The sequence below is a fragment of the Narcine bancroftii genome, chromosome 4 (genome assembly GCF_036971445.1).
Source record: "Narcine bancroftii isolate sNarBan1 chromosome 4, sNarBan1.hap1, whole genome shotgun sequence".
Classification (NCBI taxonomy): Eukaryota; Metazoa; Chordata; class Chondrichthyes; order Torpediniformes; family Narcinidae; genus Narcine; species Narcine bancroftii.
In genome coordinates this window covers 246,040,714-246,056,834 of record NC_091472.1, presented here as the reverse complement: position 1 = coordinate 246,056,834, position 16,121 = coordinate 246,040,714, and the positions used below count along the sequence as shown (strand labels likewise).

The window sequence follows — 16,121 nt, the reverse complement described above, 5'->3', positions numbered from 1 at the left end:
GTATTTTGCATCAGTCTTCACTGTGGCAAACATTAGCAGCATACCAGACTTTCAAGGATGTCAGGGAAGAGAGGTAAGTGCAGTCATGGTCATCAGCAAGAAGATGCTTGAGAAGCTGAAAGGTCTAAGGATAGATAAGTTGTCCGGACCAGGGGAAATACACACTCAGGTTCTGATAGAAGTAGCTGTAGAGATTGCAGTAGGTTCTGGCATGGTTCTGGAAGACTCCAAATTTCAAAGGTCATTCCGTTATTTAAAAATGGAGGGATGCAGGAGGAAGGAAATTAGAGATTTATTAGCCTAACATCGGTGGTTCGGAAGATGCTGGAGTCAATTGTCAAGGATGAGGTTACCGAATACCTAGAGGTACATGACAAGATAAGACCAAAGTCAGCATGGTATCCTTAGGGTAAAATCTTGCCTGACTGCAATTTTTTGAGGAAACCACAAGCAGACTAGATAAAGGAAATGCAGTGGGTGTTGTATATTTGGACTTTCAAAAAACCTTTGCTGCATATGAGGATTGTTAACAAGATGAGAGCCCATAAAATTACAGGAAAGATACTAGTATGTGTAGAACATTGGATGATCAGCAGGAAGCAGAGAGTGGGAATAAAGGGATCCTGTTCTGGTTGGCTGCCGGTTACCAGTGGTGTTCCACAGGGTTCAGTGTTGAGGCCACTTCTTTTTATGTTGTATGTTAATGATTTGGATTGAAGAATAAATAGTTTTATGGCTAAGTTTGCAGATTGTACAAAGATAGGTGGAGGGGCAGGTAGAGAAGAGGAAATGGAGAGGCTGCAAAGAGACTCCAATAGATTCAGAGAATGGGCAAAGGAGCAGAAAATGAAAAACAATGTTGGAATGTGTATGGTCATGCACTTGGTAGAAGGAATAAAAGGGAAGACTATTATTTGGATGAGGAGAAAATTCCAACTTCAGAGATGCAAAGGGACTTGGGAGGCCTTGTGCAGGATACCCAAAATTTTAACCTCCCTCCAGGATGAGTTAGTGGTGAAGAAGGTGAATACAATATTAGAATTCATATCTAGAAGAATAGGTATGAATTGATATTGAGGCTTTATAAGGAACTGGTGAGACCTCACCTGGTGTACAGGGTACAGTTTTGAGCTCCTTACTTAAGAAAATATATGCTGGCATTGGAGAGAATTCAAGAAGATTCAAGAATGATTCCTGGAATGATGAAGGGATTAGAATATGAGGAACTTTTGATGGTTCTTCGACTGTACTCTTTGGAGTTCAGAAGAATGAAGGGGGACCCTCATAGAAGCATTTTGAATGTTGACATATTATATGTGGCAAAGTTGTTTCCCATGATAGAGGGGAGACTAGGACAAGAGGGCACTACATTAGGATTGAAGGGCACCTGTTTAAAACCGATGTGGAGGAATTTCTTTAGCTAGAGAGTGGTGAACCTCTGGAAATTGCTACCAAGGGTAGCTGTGGAGGTCAGGCAATTGGGTGTAGTTAAGGCAGAGTTTGATAGGTATCTGAATAGTCAGGGTATTAAAAGATGTGGGGAGAAGGCAGGGAAATGGGGCTGAATGGGAGAATGGATCAGCTCATGAAGGAATGGCGGAGCGGACTCAGCAGGCCAAATAACCAACTTCTGTTCCTATATCTTATGATCTAAGCAATGTTGAAGATGTTTAATGCCTTGCTATGTTTGTCCCATCGAAACAGGGAAAAGATGGTAGAATAAGGGAACCGTGGTTGACAAAAGAGGTGAGACTACTTGTTAAGAGGAAGCAAAAGTCAGCAAGGGCTCATGACAGTTATATGGTAGTGAGGAAGGAACTTAAGACCTCCCTGGTACCAAAAGATTATGGAATGTTAAATATCATCCTTTTTTTAAAAAAAGGTAATAGGGAGAATCTAGGGAATTATAGATTAGTGAGTTTTACATCAGTGGTGGGAACACTATTGGACAGGGTTTAAATTTCACATGTTCACCATGGTAGACTCATTCAGAAAGTCAAGAAGCATGGAACCTTGGCAGATGGTGGTAGTAGGTGGAATGTATTCTGCCTGGAGGTCAGTAACTGGTGGAGTTATGCAGAAATCTGTTCTGGAACCCCTCTCTTTGTGATTTTCATAAACTACCTGAATGAAGAAATGGAAGGATGGATCAATAAGTTTCAGGATGATATGAAGGTTGGAGGTGATGTGGATAGTGTAGAAGGTCAACACAAATTACAACAGGATATAGACAGGATGCAGAGTTTGGCAGAAAAGTGGCAGATGGAGATCAATCCCGATAAGTGGGAAATGATGTATTTTAGAAGGCCGAACTTGCAGATGGAATAGATGGTTAATGGCAATGTTCTTAACAGGGTGGAAGAACAGAGAGACCTTGGGATCCAAATCCATAGAGGTTGCCACTAGGTGAAATGCTAGTTAAGGGCTTATGGTATGCTGGCCTTGGTTATTCAGGGGATTGAGTTCAACAGCCGTGTGGTAATGTTGCAACTCCATAAAATTATGATAAGACCTCTCCTGGAATATTGTGTTCAGTTCTGGTTACAGGAAGGATGTGGAAGCTTTGGAGAGGGCACAGAAGATATGAACTAGTATTCTACCTGGATTGGAGAACATGTCTCATGAGGCAAGGCTAACTGAGTTGCGGCCTTTGTCTTTTGAGTGAAGGATGAGAGGAGACAATAGAGGTCTACAAGTATATAAGACGCAGATATAGGGTAGAAAGCCAGCACCTTTTTTGCAGGGCTATAGTGGGAAATACCCGAGGACATCCATATAAGGTGAAGTGAAGATCATTTAGTAGACACAGTGGTAAGCTTTTTTACACGGCGTAATCATTGCCAGGTGTGTGCGTGGAGGCTGGTACAATCTGGACATTTGAAACACTCTTAGACAGATATATGGATGCAAGAAATATAGAGTTATGGTGTGAGGAGGGGAATGTTTAGATTGTTGTGTAGGTTTATATAGGTCAGCACAACATCATAGTGCTTTAATGATCTCTGTTCTAATGAAGATTTCATTCAATAGAAGCTTGAAGCACATTGGAGTTTGATCCAGGACACTGGCTTCAAGCCTTTTCCTGCCAGTGACTGAACTAAATTCTTTGTAAATTTAACTGGAAAATGAATTTTGGACCTTGCTGTCACTAGCCATGTTTTTTTTAAATCTTGATAATGTGCCCTGTTCTTTTGATTAAGTTGCTTCTTTCTCAATTATGCCTTGCTATATTTTGACTTAACTTGACTGGAACACCAACGATATCAGCCTACCTAGATGGCGCGATGTGGAGAAAATTATGCATAGAACAAGGGCTGTGCCAGGCCCCAGGTCCTGATGGAATGCCATAGACTGAACAAAAAGGCACCAGGTGTCCTGTGGTCCCTCTGGAGGCTCATGCAGATAGCTTAGCGTAACCAGGAGATACCAACATCCTGGCGGAGAGTGGGAGGAATCCTGATCAAAAAGGGTTAATCATAAATCAGCCAAATCTGCCAGATCAGTCTCCTGAACATTGAGGGCAAAATCTTCTTTAGTGTGGTGGCTCATAGGCAATCAAGATATCTGCAAAGGAACCATCTGATTGATATATCAATCCAGAAAGCAGGGATCTCAGGCTTCCCTGGCTGTCTGAAACATGCTTGCATTGTCTGGCATCAGATCCATGTCGCTAAGAGAGAGGGAACAGATCTTCATGTGGTGTTCCTGGACCTCACCAATGCCTTCAGCTTGGTCCCTCATAACCTCCTCTGAACTGCTTTAGACTTCTTCAGGATTTCAGTGGCTCTCTCAAGCCTCGTTAAGGCCTACTTCCAAGATGTGTTTGAAAACGGCAGACTACACCACAGCTTGGCAACATTTGGAGGTGGGAATCATGGCCCCGCTAGCCTTCACCATGGCCATGGAGTTTATCATTAGAGCATCTCGATGGGTGATTGGAGGACAGCACATAAGATCTGGCTTGAGACTGCTGCCTATCACAGCATATATAGATGATATCACATCACTGACCACAACCAAAGCTTGTACTGTATGCTTGTTGAGGAAGCTTCAAGCGAACATCAAGCAGGTTCGGATGAAGATCAAGCTGAGCAAGTTTCCATCATTAAGGGGAAACTGGTAGATCAATGCTTCTACATGGGCAATGAGATGATTCTAGCAATCTTGGCGAAAGCAGTGAAAAGTTTAGGTGACTGTTATGACACATCCCTAAAAGATACAGAGCAGGCACATCAGCTCAGGAAGGATGCCATCAGAGACCTTGAGAGCACTGACAGAACCACACTACCTGACAAGTTGAAGTTCTGGTATATGCAGTTTGGGCTCTTTCCACACCTCATGTGGTCACTAACCCAGTCTCGAGCATGAAAATGCTGGAGACTGATCAACTCGTACATAAGGAAGTGGCTTGGTCTTCCCATATGCCTCAGCATCATTGGGCTCTATGGCAAAGGCCCTAGAGTTAGCCAATTCCAGTCTTTCAGAGGAGTTTAAGTGCACCAAAGTAAGGCTGGAGATGATGTTAACAGAGGTGAATGATCCATTTGTAGCTCAAGTTGATATCATCCTGGATATTGGGAAGAAATAGATTCCATCAGAAACAACAAAGCAGGCAAAGACAGCACTCAACCATAGGGACATCGTGGGCCAAGCGCAGCAAAGGAGGAATGGTCATGGTCTTGGGGCCAGTACATCAGCTTGAACAAGCATGCTCCCCCTTAGAGATGTAGGCTTGTGACGGAGGAGATACATCGGTAGGAGGAGGTGGCAAGATACGCGAAGGCCGTCGCTCAGGCAAAACAAGGGCATTGGACAATTGGGAGGGAGTGGAGAAAAGGAAGATCTCCTGGAAAGAGCAGAGGGAGATGGAGACATTCAGTGTGAGCTTCACCATCAGGGCTGTCTTGCTGTCTGACATGATTCTCAGCCAGTGGTATGGAGAGGACCCAACATGCTCCCTTTGCCTGACTTCAGCAACACTAAAACATATTTTGGTGAGCTGCAAGACCAGCGTCATTTAAGGCCGATACACCTGGCATCATAACCAGGTGCTACAGTGTCTTGCAGCAATGCTGAAAAATCAGCGGACGAGTGTTAACGCTCTACCTCCTCCTTCATCCGGCTGGCTGTTAATAGCATTTGTCCAGGAAAGTGAGGGTCAAGTCGGAATCACCACATCAAGATAAGATTCCAGGCAGCTAGGCAGGGAATGTGATTGGAAGATGGTTGCAGACTTAGGCCAGAAATTCTGCTTCCCAAATGAAATCACAGAAATCAACTTCAGACCAGACCTTGTGCTGTGATCGGCCTCACTCCATCTCGTTTATATAATGGAGCATAAAGTGTCTGAAAGAATGCAGTGGAGGAGGCCTATGAATGCAAGAAACCTAGGTACGCTGAGTTTGCAGCTAATGTGCAGCAACGTAGCTGGAAGACAAGGCTCTGACTGGTTGGCGTAAGTGGCAGAGGATTTGTAGCCACTTAAACATCGAGTCTACTCCAAGAGTTGGGAATGCAAGAAAAGATACATTGAAAAGCAGTTAAAGATCTCTCCTGAGCTGCTGAAAAGGGTAGTCAGTGGCTCTGAATGAGTTGAAAGGATTCCACCTGGGCTCTCAAGTGAATGAATGGCATCTAGGGGGTGAGTCTGGGACAATGGGATTCACTGTAGAACCCTTTGGAGGTGTCATGGGTCTATCAGCGAAATACTGAGGAAGGATGGCGCCTACTTAATAACCCAGATGCCACCACTCACTTGACTAACCCACAGTCTAGGCAGCAAGTCTCAGGAGTGCAATAAGGGATATTAACATCTAGTCTTACGTAATATACCTTTTGCTAAGTTGGTATTTTTTCTGTTTCTGAATGAGACAGTAAAGAATTCATAATCCATTTCAAGACTTGATCACAAATATCTCAGCTGAAATTTCAGTGCAGTTACTGAAAGACTATCGGAAATACGGTCTTTCAGATATGATGCTCTCTTTAACAGATATAAAATATCACATTTTACATTGGCAAAGAAAAGATGGGAATTATTCCCACAATTATTTTTATGTCAGATTAATTGAAAGGTATCAATTCTGTTTGAAGGGCTGTTTAAAGTTTTGTACAAATTAATAGCTACATTACATGGACCTGATACTATACCTCAAACATACATTATTAGCAATGTGTTTTATACTATAAGATAGATGACACGGTTAGTGTGGCGAATAGTGCCATGCCTTTACAGGACCAACGATCAGGATCAGGGTTTGAATCCTGTGCAGTCTGTAAGGAATTTGTATGTTCTCCCTGTGTCTGCATGGGTTTTCCCCAGAGGGGGTCCAGTTTCCTCCCACCATTTGAAACGTACTGGAAGTGCAGGTTAATTGGGTATAAAATGGGTGGCAGGGACTCAGGCCGAGATGACCTGTTACCACGCTGTTTGTCTAAATTTAAATTTAAACGGTGCTATATAAATGCAAGTTTCTATTTATCTATTCTTTCACACTCTTAGTATTCGTTACCGTTGTTCCATCCTGTTTGAGTCTGCCCTCTATTGCCTCTGTGTTGAAAATCATATCACCTCCCGCTAAGAGATCCCAAGCTCTAACCTCTGAAATTCTAACCATGAACCTTAATGCATACTTTTTCCCCATCCAGTCATCTTGAAACTTTCTGATAGTGATTCAATATGAAAATCTATTTGGCAAATACTCCTGCAGAGTGGCTTTAGTATGTCTACAAAATTAAGGAGGTTTTCCATAAACACACAAGATGGAAGATATGGCCAGGATATTTTTTGTGAATAGTCAAGGCCACACATAATAAATTCATGGATGACAGTTTCAATAATATTTTCTCTGTAAAATGAACATCATACTCATAAAACTATCATCAATAATGGATGACTTCTATGTCATTGGCATATATTGTGCACTGTTTACAGTTCGCTCATGGACAATGCTACAATGTAATATCACTATATCTTGGAAAGTCTTCTCAGTTTTAACACATGACTTTCATTAAATATTAAGTGAAGAGAAAACTTACAATCTGTTATCAATCCCAGCCTTTGTAACCAATATAATACTTCAAAAAATATCAGCCAATTTGTACAACATCCATAAACAGCAATGTATTAATGTCCAAATAATCAGTGTGTTTTAGATATAAAAATAAAAATTGTTGGAGACATATAGCAAAGCAAGCAACATCTCTGAAGTTCTGAATTTAAGGCAAATAGACCATGCAGCCATATAACAGGAAATAGGCCTTTCCAATTAATTATCTTCTTCTCTTCGTGGAAACATTTTATGATTAAAGAGAGAGGTCGATAGGGTGGTAATATTCCTGCAGTTCTGCACTAGAAAATCAAACTTGATTTTTGTGACCAAGTCACTTGTGTGAGATAAATCTATAACTTCCATTATTTAACTCAGCTACCAGCTGAGCTAACATTGACATTTCTCATCATATCTTTGGCATATTACAAATGCACATTATATCAGAAGTTCTCACCAGAGTACTTTTTATTCATATCAGACAATTATCACAATGTGAATGGTTGCCAAATTGGCCAGTTATTTAATTAAAAAAAAAATTTAAACATACAGCACGGTAACAGACCCTTCAGGTCCACGAGCCCATGCCCCCCCTCCCAAATACATCAATTAACCTAAAACCCTGGTATGTTTTGAAGAGTGGGAAGAAACTGGAGCAACTGGAGGAAACCCATGCAGATACAGGGAGAACATACAAATTTCTTACAGGCAATGCTATTTTCAAATCCACATTGCTGGCACTGTAATCTTTGGCTTGGCTTCGCGGACAAAGATTTATGGAGGGGTAAATGTCCACGTCAGCTGCAGGCTCGTTTGTGGCTGACAAGTCCGATGTGGGACAGGCAGACACAGTTGCAGCGGTTGCAGGGGAAAATTGGTTGGTTGGGGTTGGGTGTTGGGTTTTTCCTCCTTTGTCTTTTGTCAGTGAGGTGGGCTCTGCGGTCTTCTTCAAAGGAGGTTGCTGCCCACCGAACTGTGAGGCGCCAAGATGCACGGTTTGAGGCAATATCAGCCCACAGGCGGTGGTCAATGTGGCAGGCACCAAGATATTTCTTTAGGCAGTCCTTGTACCTCTTCTTTGGTGCACCTCTGACACGGTGGCCAGTGGAGATCTCGCCATATAACACGATCTTGGGAAGGCGATGGTCCTCCATTCTGGAGACGTGACCTACCCAGCACAGTTGGATCTTCAGCAGCGTGGATTTGATGCTGTCGGCCTCTGCCATCTCGAGTACTTCGATGTTAGGGATGAAGTCGCTCCAATTAATGTTGAGGATGGAGCGGAGACAACGCTGGTGGAAGCGTTCTAGGAGCCGTAGGTGATGCCGGTAGAGGACCCATGATTCGGAGCCGAACAGGAGTGTGGGTATGACAACGGCTCTGTATACGCTAATCTTTGTGAGATTTTTCAGTTGGTTGTTTTTCCAGACTCTTTTGTGTAGTCTTCCAAAGGCGCTATTTGCCTTAGCTAGTCTGTTGTCTATCTCGTTGTCGATCCTTGCATCCGATGAAATGGTGCAGCCGAGATAGGTAAACTGGTTGACCGTTTTGAGTTTTGTGTGCCCGATGGAGATGACTACCATGACTACCAGGCACTGTAATAGCATTGCTCTAATCACTACACTAACTCCCTGTATCAAAAACCAGATAGTAAACTACTGTGTTGTCTGATAGTTAAATTTACATTGCTTACCTGAGAGCTTGCAAATGTTAATTTAGCACAGAATTAGCATGTGGTGATCATCAGCACTCCTGAAGATATCCAGAAGCATTGGGTGCAGCACGAGCTGTTATTTACAATGGGTGATGTTTTTGTTTGTACATTTCCATTATTATGTGCTCTCTTTTTCAGTTCACTTTAAGAGAATAAATCAGGCTGCAAGTTTGGGATACTGACTGTGATACAGACTAGGGCAGCGTGTACTCAAACTGGATACTTCTGAAGACACAGAGAGCCTGGAAGCATAGGTGCAAAGACATATGACCAGCATGTTGAAGACACTGCACTATTTGCTCAGGGGCCATTTTAAGGGAACAGCACTTTGGAGCAGAGCTCTTGAAAGTAATACAGCGTTGAAGTGGCCTCATGTGATAATAGACAATGTGAGAGATGGGAAAATTGACCTAAAATTATGAACATGGAAGAAACTAAAGTTCATCAGTAAAATGGCTGTAACCAGTTCAAACAGGATAAGCTTGGGGCTTAGGATGCAGGAAAGCAGAGTCAGCACGATTAACATAAGAATCTTCTAGTCTTTGTGACAAGACCATAGGACTAAGATAAGGAATGGTAAGGTACAATAGAATGTAGGAAGTTGAGGTAGTCTGGATCAGATAAGGGTCTCCTAGCCCTGGACAGAAGTACCAAGTCATACATTTCTAATTAGCTAACCATACACAGATTTATACATATGAAATTAGCCAACCCTAGATAGAATGAGTCAACTCTGCATATTAAGAGACTGTAGCCCAGAGAATCAGGAAGGTGTGAATAAGGACAATGACATGATGGGGCACCCACAGGATACCCCCTGGTCCTCCAAGTGTACTGAAACTGCACGTAGGCAGGAAGGATTACCTATGCCAAACCCATCCAGGGGGGCAGAAGAATGTAAGGGGGAGGGCATTCTGATACTGAAATTGACTGTATAAAAGTTGGGTGAGCCCCAGTATATGTGTGTATTCCCAGGGTAAGGGGAAGCACCCAACTTTGCATTGTTGTAGTAATAAATGTTCTTTGTTCTCAATTTTTGTCTCGAGCAATTTCTTTAAAGGTACTTTAATTCCTAACAACAATTTGTCAGATTTCTCCATGTTGTAGTGGAATGAGTAGGGGCCATTTTAAGGAGACAGCAGTTGGAGAAGCATCCTTTAAAGGGATGCTGTGCTGAAGGACCTCGTGTGGTAATAGTCAATTTGTCTGATTTCTCTGTGTTATAGGGGAATGAGTACACCACTCCATGACCAAACAGGAAGGTCACCTTGAATGGCTGACCACAAAAGGGTTTCTGGAAGCTTGGTGAGAATCACTCACTTTGTGTCCCCTACACAAAGACGAGTTTGGATTGCCACTTGTCTGAAAAGGACATTTCTCTGGAAACATCTTGACAAGGATTTCGTGAGTCTGTCACCCTGGTCTCTCCCACCTACTTTGTGAACTTGGAATTTCTGAAACTGAACTTTGAACTGCCTTTTGAGAATAGTGTCTGTAGTGGGTTGGGGGGAATTCCACACTCACACATGATATTGGGGATTAAGTAGATCAGTTTAGCTAAATTAGATAAGGTGTTATATTATTGTTAATTAATTATTTAAAAAATTATTTGTCTGGGCTAATTTCTATTCTGCTGTCTGGGACATTGTGTTAAAGTTTAGTTTTCTATTAATCAAGCCTATTTTCTTAACTCTTTTTTTGACAATGCAGGGGCAATACAAAGAGAATGCATGCTCTTAATCGATGTGGGTAAGGTTATCAGCAAAATAAATGGATTTAATTCCTTAGATAACCTAAAGGGAAAATTACTTTCTACATTTGCATCAAGCACAGTCCTGAGTCATGATCATACCAAAAACAGAACATGCCAAAAACAATCAGCAGATCAAGAAGCATCAGTAACAAGACAAGCATTTAAATTCATAGAAGACATAAGACTGCAGATGCTATATACAGAAAAACCTGACACCTCTTCAAAATATGCCTACTTTGAAGACAATTTTGTACAGTTCTTGTGCAAAACATTGACTTTCTATTTTACTCCAGTTCTTGTTCGTTTACTACAGGTCAGCAATTCACTCCTTCATACAAGAAAAACTTAAACTCAGGGATATGGCATTGTGTTCACCCCCCCCCCCCCCTCTTTGCAATTGGAGGCTTGATTTCCCTACTGGCAGACGCCAATCGACATGGATTGGCAACGTCATCTCTTGCTGACCACCAACACAGGGATCATCAGGGCTGTGTGCTTAGTTCCCTGCTCCATTTCCAGAACCAGAGGCCAACAGTTTAAGAATAAGGGGTAGGCCGTTTAGAATGGAGTTGAGGAAAAACTTTTTCCACCCAGAGAGTTGTGGATCTGTGGAATGCTCTGCCTCAGAAGGCAAGTGGAGGCCCATTTTCTGCATGCTTTCAAGAGTTAGATGGAGCTCTTAAAGATAACGGAGTCAAGTGCTATGGGGAGAAGAAAGAAACAGGGTACTGATTGTGGATGATCAGCCATGATTACAGTAAATGCCTGTGCTGGCTCGAAGGGTCGAATAGTCTACTCCTGCACCTATTGTCTATCGTCTCTACACTCGACATTGTTTTGGTGCCAACCTGGCTACCCAATCTATAGATTCACTGCTCTCACTATTGTTGGCCAAATAATGGGTAATGATGAGGCAAAATATAGGATATTGAGAAGCTGGTTGAGTGGTGACAGATCAACAATCTTGCTCTCAACATCAGCAAGAGCAGGGAGTTTATTGTGAACTTCAAGAAGGGGAGTTCAAGTTTATTATCATCTGATTGTACAAGTACAACCCGATGAAACAGTGTTCTCCAGACATACAGACATATACACATACTGACACAATGCACGGTAATAGGACCTTTTGGCCCATGAGCCCATGTTGCCCAATTACACCCTATTTACCTACACCATCCCGTGTTGTGTTCCCCCCCCCCCCACCAGTATCTTTTGAACGGTGGGAGGAAAGTTTAGCTCCCAGGGCAAACCCACGCAGACACAGGGAGAACATACAAACTTCTTACAGACAGGGTGGAACTCAAACCCCGGACCCTATTGCAGATGCTGTAACAGTTTTGCGATAACCACTAAGCTAATCGTGGCGGTCCTTGGTACAAAAACATGTAAACACACCCAGACATAACGTGAACACAGAGACAAATGATTCATGTGTAGTACATATATACATACATAAAAATAAATAAATCTTTGGCTTGGCTTCGCGGATGAAGATTTATGGAGGGGGTAAATGTCCACATCAGCTGCAGGCTCGTTTGTGGCTGACAAGTCCGATGCGGGACAGGCAGACATGGTTGCAGGGGAAAATTGGTTGGTTGGGGTTGGGTGTTGGGTTTTTCCTCCTTTGTCTTTTGTCAGTGAGGTGGGCTCTGCGGTCTTCTTCAAAGGAGGTTGCTGCCCGCCGAACTGTGAGGCGCCAAGATGCACGGTTTGAGGCGATATCAGCCCACTGGCGGTGGTCAATGTGGCAGGCACCAAGAGATTTCTTTAGGCAGTCCTTGTACCTTTTCTTTGGTGCACCTCTGTCACGGTGGCCAGTAGTCTTGTAGGGTTTGTATGAGCAGTTCATTCAGTCACTCAGCTCTCTCACTGTCTTGGAAAGAAGCCATTTCTCAGCCTGGTGGCTCTGGCTCTGATACTCCTGTATGTCTTTCCCAACGAGAGTAGTTGAAAAAAGCTGTGTGTGGGGTGGTAGGGGTCCTCAGTAATTTTGCAAGCCCCCTTCAAAAAATGATCATCCCAGTAGATCACGTCAAGGGGGGGGGGGGGAAGACCCCACACTATCACCCCAGTCACAATCTCTTTTCACTGCTATCTTCATACCTCCCCGTACTACCCTAACCATAAAGGGGTGGCACAATTGGCGTAGTGGTTAGTGCAATGCTATTACAGCACCAGCGACCCAGGTTTGAATTCAGGGTGCATTAGAGCGGCAAGTGTTTGTGGTCTGAAAGGGCCTGTTACCATACATACTATATTATTAAATTAAAATAAACTACTCATGGGCCACCAAAAGATCTGTCTGTATTATTGAAATGTCAATTTTTTTCTTGCATTGCACAACTGTGAATATTTATCTTGCCTTTTATTAGATTTAATTGAGAGATGCAGCACAGACCCCTCCCGTCCACTAGCCATGCCACCCAAGTGCACCCATATCTAACCCTGTCCATTTTGAGGGGTGGGGGGGGGGGGAACCCACGCAGACAGACAAACTCCTTACAGACAGCAGCAGATTCGAAACTGGGTCTTGGACCTATAATGGCGTTACACTAACCACACTTTATCATACCTTGATGAAGACTCAAGTCTGAAATGTTGGTTATGTATCTTTATCTTACATGAAGCATTTTATTTGACCTGTAGTTTTTCCAGCATTGTCTGCAGACTTTTGTATTTTAATTTAATGCATAATTGTAGTTGATGTATTTGATATACCCAAGTGGTTGAAACAAAAAAAAGGGTAAAAACGCAATGCTGGAGTATATTTTATAGTGCATTTTATAGAGCAAAGACCAACGTTTCAGGCTTGAGCCCTTCAACAAGGTGTGAGGGTGGGAGGAAGTGTGTCACATTTGTACATTTAACCCACGTCTGTGAGAATAAACTCTTCTTCTCTGCAGTAAGTCGAGGGGTGATTTCACTCAATCACGAAAATGTGTCGAATGAGGAGGGCCCAGTCGTGGAGTGATGGACCAGGAAGGGAAGAGGTTTTCGGTTCCTGCCCACTCACTGATGCTTCGAGCGGATTCACGTCTGGGCTGGTCTCCGGTTTGGCGTGAATGCAGCCCCACGCCAGGTCACCACCACTTCCGAGCCTGACGGCCCGAGACCTCTCCCGCCACACGGGGTCGCCGTCTCGTCTCGTGATTGAGTGAAATCTTTCACACCATTCGCCCTCATCCGATCAAACAAAGCGGCAGGGAGTTGGGGGGGGGGGGGGGGGGGGGAGAGAGGGCGCGCCCATTTTGCCCGGGGTGGGGAAGGGGAGCGCGCGCTCGCGCCGTCGGCCATCCTTTTCAAAAGAAACTGGGAAGCGGATGAGCGCGGGTCTGGCGCAGGGGGGGGGCGGGCGGCGCGGCTGCGCGCGCATCGCAAGGCGGCGCGGCCCTGCCTCGCCGGACGGGCCCGCCTCGTGCTCCTTCTGTTGGTACCGAGCGGAGAGGATGCACACGGCACTCGAGTGAGGTATTTAAACACCCATTTGTTTTTGCTTCTCACAACGGAGCTGGGCGGCTTGTGCTATCGTTCGCTTGGATGGCGCCCGTGTGCTCAGGACCGGGCTCGTTTTCCAGGGTCGATTCTGACTTGTTTTTTTAAAAAAAAGCTCGCTCGTGTACAAAGGACAGGAAGGAGAGGGGGGGGGAGGGAACGATTGGAGATGGGTCTTACTACCCCTTCATTTGATCGAGGCGTTGTTAACGCGCCGTTATTTCGGACCCCCCCCCCCAAAACCATTTAAATGCCGGTATCCGCCGCATGGTTCGAGTCGGAGGAAATGATCATGCTTCCCCGCGTTAGATAAGGAGCGGTCAGTGAATTGGGGGAGGGGGAGGGAGAGGGGGTGGGGGAGGGGGTGGGGGTGGGGGGGTCCCTGGTCAGCTTTGTTTATTTTTCTTCTTGTTCTTGGGGCTGAGTTTACTGTTGCCCCCCCCCCCCCTCACCTTCCTTCGGAGTAATGGGGGCCAGGGATGATCTCCTTTGTTTTTGCTGACCCTCCCGCGAACGCTGCGGTTTGGATTATTGTCACATTACACGGTTTATTCCTGATTTGTTTTGACGGGAATAACTATGTGAGCAGTTAAATCGCACGTTGGGGAGGGGGAAGAAAGAGGACAGCGTGTGAGGAGATGCAATCTCCAAATTTTATTGCTTCTCAATTGCCGACTCACGCTATTTGTTGCAGACGTTAAAAATCCGAATACAATACCTTATTTCAACACTGGGTATTTTCACGTTTTAAAGCTGGTGAATCTATTACAGGTTTATGTAACAGTTGCACGTTGAATTGCTACTGCTGCTGTACCCTGAAATGTTACTCCATCATGGTTTGTCCATTGCGGGTACCGTCACGCGTGCCCTTTCACTCTCACCATGCGAAATTAATTGCTCGAATGTGAACTTGTCACTCCAGTTATCCGAAAAATACTTGCCATCAAATAAAAAGTTGAAAGAGGTCAATATTTCGTTTGTGACTATTTGTCCAAAAGGTTTCACTTGGTAATGCTACTTGGTGTTGAATAAACCCAATTTTTTTTTTCTCTCAGCCTGTCATGCTTGTTCATTTTATTCAAGGATGCTGAAGACCTTAAGACAGGTGTGGGAGGAGGCCATTTGGCCCGTCGAAACTGCCTTGCCATTCTATCATGGCTGATTTACTCTCCTTTTCAACCTGCCTTGTAACCCTTGATTCCCTTCCTGATCGAGAATATATCTACTTCTGTCTTAAATATCGCCAATGACTTGTCATCTGCAGCGGATTGTAGCAATAAATTCCATAAATTCACCACCCTTCTGGGACAATAAATTCTAAAGGGCCTCTATTTTTTTGTAATCTGAGGCTGAGCTGTCTGGTTCAAGACTCTCCCACCAACTTTTCCGCATCCATGCTACAGGTTTTTTTCAATGAGATCTCTTCTCCCCAACCCCTGCCCCCACCAATCTAATAAACTCCAGCAAGTACAAACCCAGAGCCTTCAAATGGTTTTCCTATGGTTAACTTTTTCACTTTGGGGATCATCCTTGTAAACTTCTGGACCCTCTCCACTGCCAACACATCCTTTCTTAGATATGGAGCCCAAAATTACTCTCAATGTTCCTTGTGGTCTGACTAATGCCTTCAAAAGCCTTTGCATTTTATTCCTGCTTTTATATTTTAGCACTTTCCAAATAAATGCTGCATGCTGTCATCCCTGGTGGTGTCTGCTTCTAATCAACTTTGGCCATCTCTACTTTCATACCCCTTTTGTCCTCTTTATTCCACTGGTATACTGACATGTTTGATTTTGGCTTGTTTCAAACTGCAGGGTGAATTGTACAGGTATTTATCATATTATGATTGCTGCCTCCTCGGGGTTTATTTACCTTCAGCTCTCATATCAACTCCTAATTCATTAAACAACACTCAAATCCAGAATTGTCATTTCCTTAGCTCAGCTACAAATTGTTCGAAGTAACCATTTCAAAGCATTTCCTTCTCTTGGGATCCAGCACCAATTTAGTTTTCCCAATCAATCTGCATATTGAAATCTTCCATGACTATTACATCATTGTCATTTTTGCATGCATTTTTTAATCTTTCACTGAAATTTACACATCACATCCT

At 43.7% G+C, this 16,121-nt stretch overlaps 1 protein-coding gene across 5 annotated transcripts in view; it reads left to right on the top strand.

The window, feature by feature from the left end:
• Positions 1-13,863: 13,863 nt before the first annotated feature.
• The window catches only part of slc39a10 (solute carrier family 39 member 10), a 76,154-nt gene continuing 73,896 nt past the window's right edge, over positions 13,864-16,121 (top strand). For 3 of the 5 annotated variants that reach the window (XM_069934618.1, XM_069934617.1, XM_069934612.1), the window contains exon 1: positions 13,864-13,984. The gene's annotated coding sequence lies outside the window, so the exon portion shown is untranslated. Of the gene's footprint in view, positions 13,985-14,025; positions 14,093-14,119; positions 14,328-16,121 lie in introns of those variants that run through there. The other 2 variants (XM_069934614.1, XM_069934616.1) reach the window with 2 other exon arrangements.